Source organism: Triticum dicoccoides, chromosome 7B (genome assembly GCF_002162155.2).
Source record: "Triticum dicoccoides isolate Atlit2015 ecotype Zavitan chromosome 7B, WEW_v2.0, whole genome shotgun sequence".
Taxonomy (NCBI): Eukaryota; Viridiplantae; Streptophyta; class Magnoliopsida; order Poales; family Poaceae; genus Triticum; species Triticum dicoccoides.
The window spans coordinates 641,699,411-641,702,332 of NC_041393.1; positions in this window are offsets into that span (position 1 = coordinate 641,699,411).

Consider the following 2,922-nt stretch of genomic DNA (forward strand, 5'->3'; position numbering starts at 1 on the left):
TGCACCGCGTATCGTATCGACAGTCAACATGCACCCCATCTCTCAGTCAGAAAAGCGGAGGCGAGACACATGAAAGAACAGTTGCCGTCGCCTCTAAGAGCAACTCAGCACGCCTACCCATTTCATCTGCTCGCGCCCGTTTAAACCAGTGCGGACAAAAAAGACGCGCGTCAGTTTTTCATCATTTCCGGCCTAATTTGGAGCCTGATTTGCTTGCGTGCCAACTTCTTTCCCTGGCCCACTAGTCGCCCATTTTCATCCTTTTTCATCCATATCGACAACAACCCTCACCCGTCCAACCTCATCGCCGCCGTCGCCCATTTTCGGTGCCTCTGTCAACAGCCCGTCACCGCCACCTCCCACATCACCGTCGGGGCACCAAAGCTCCCCCCCCTACTCCAACGTCGCCGCTGGCAGGAAGCCGCCTCACCGCCAGACATCGCCCGATGTCCTGACGTCGGCACACTTGTTAGACGTCGCCAGGCCAGCCACCTGGTCCAAGGAAGGCGCGCGTCTCTTCGCCGGCCAGCTTCTTCGTCCACGCCCACAAGTTGTTCGACAGTTTGCCAAGGTACAAAATGGACTCCACAACGAGTTCTTTTTTCATAATTTTCTGTGCGACTCCAACGATTCCTCGTTCGATGATAAGGAGGAGATTTTGGCTGCCGTGTTGGTCCATGACCACCTTAATAGGCATCGGCCTTTGTTCCGGGGCTTGATCACGGGGCACCTTCCGACGTTGAGTCGCAACCGAGAGAGCAGCCATTTCTTTCTTTGCCAGGACTATTTTGACACAACCAACCCGCTGTTCAAACATCAGAAATTTCGGCAGCCTTTCCATATGGGTATGCATTTTTTCAACCGTATTAGAGAGGGGGGTAGTCGGATACGATAATTATTTCGAGTGCAAAGAGGATGCCCTTAACAAGATTGGCTTCTCATTTTATCAGAAAATGCACTGCAGGCATCCGGATGCTTGCATACGGAGTGCCTGGTGATCTCATTGATGAGTACGTCCGTATGAGTGAGTCTATATGCCTAGATTCCATGTACAATTTCTGCAAAGTTGTGATTGTTGTGTTTGAGCCTGAGTACTTGAGAGGGCCACGTGCTCAAGATATGTGACGCCCCCGATTCAATCGTACACTAATCATGCACGCAAATGTGTACGATCAAGATCAAAGACTCACGGGAAGATATCACAACACAACTCTAAAAACATAAATAAGTCATACAAGCATCATAATACAAGCCAGGGGCCTCGAGGGCTCGAATACAAGTGCTCGATCATAGACGAGTCAGCGGAAGCAACAATATCTGAGTATAGACATAAGTTAAACAAGTTTGCCTTAAGAAGGCTAGCACAAACTAGGATGCAGATCGAAAGAGGCGCAGGCCTCCTGCCTGGGATCCTCCTAACTACTCCTGGTCGTCGTCAGCAGCCTGCACGTAGTAGTAGGCACCTCCAGTGTAGTAGTCGTCGTCGACGGTGGCGTCTGGCTCCTGGGCTCCAGCATCTGGTTGCGACAACCAGGAAGAAGAGGAAAAGGGGAAAGGGGGAGGAAAGCAACCGTGAGTACTCATCCAAAGTACTCGCAAGCAAGGATCTACACTACATATGCATGGGTATATGTGTAAAGAGGCAATATCGGTGGACTAAACTGCAGAATGCCAAAATAAGAGGGGGATAGCTAGTCCTATCGAAGACTACACTTCTGGCAGCCTCCGTCTTGCAACATGTAGAAGAGAATAGATTTAAGTCCTCCAAGTAGCATCGCATAGCATAATCCTACTCGGCGATCCTCCCCTCGTCGCCCTGTGGAAAAGCGATCACCGGGTTGTCTGTGAAACTTGTCTGGGTGTGTTTTATTAAGTATCCGGTTCTAGTTGTCATAAGGTCAAGGTACAACTCCGGGTCGTCCTTTTACCGAGGGACACGGCTATTCGAATAGATAAACTTCCCTGCAGAGGTGCACCACATAACCCAACACGCTCGATCCCATTTGGCCGGACACACTTTCCTGGGTCATGCCCGGCCTCGGAAGATCAACCATCGCAGCCCCACCTAGGCACAACAGAGAGGTCAACACGCCGGTCTAAATCCTATGCGCGCAGGGGTCTGGGCCCATCGCCCATTGCACACATGCATGTTGCGTGGGCGGTAGGTGAGCAGACCTAGCAACCTCCATTACAAAGGAAGTTGCGTTAACGCAGTCCAACCCGGCGCGCGCCGCTCAGTCGCTGACGTCACGAAGGCTTCGGCTGATACCACGACGTCGAGTGCCCATATCTTTCCCATGTAGTTGGTTAGTGCGTATAGGCCAGTGGCCAGACTCAGATCAAATACCAAGATCTCATTAAGCGTGTTATTATGAAGCAACCGTGAACGCCGACCAGGGCCAGACCCACCTCTCGCCTAGGTGGTCTCAACCTGCCCTGTCGCTCCGCCACAAAGTAACAGTCGGGGGCCGTCGAGAACCCAGGCCCACCTCTACCGGGATAGAGCCACCTGTCCTTTCAGCCCCCTTATCCGAATCACTTGCGGGTACTCAATGAGCCAACCCGACTTTAGTCATCATCTGTATAGTATGTACATATGTATAGTATATACCCGTGATCACCTCCCGAGTGATCATGGCCCGATAGTATAGCAAGGCACACCGACAAGAATGTAGGGCCAATGATGATAAACTAGCATCCTACACTACTGGAAACAGCTACTTTGCCATCTGCCAGCTCTTTGCCGTCTGCTAGCGGACGACAAAGAAGCTCTTTGCCATCAGCTACCCAAAAGCGGACGGCAAAGAACTGGCTGATGGCAAAGTACTTCTTTGCCATCAGCCAGTTCTTTGCCGTCCTCTAGCGGACGGCAAAGAAGCTTTGCCGTCGGCTAGCGGACGGCAAAGAGGGAGGGGCCCCACC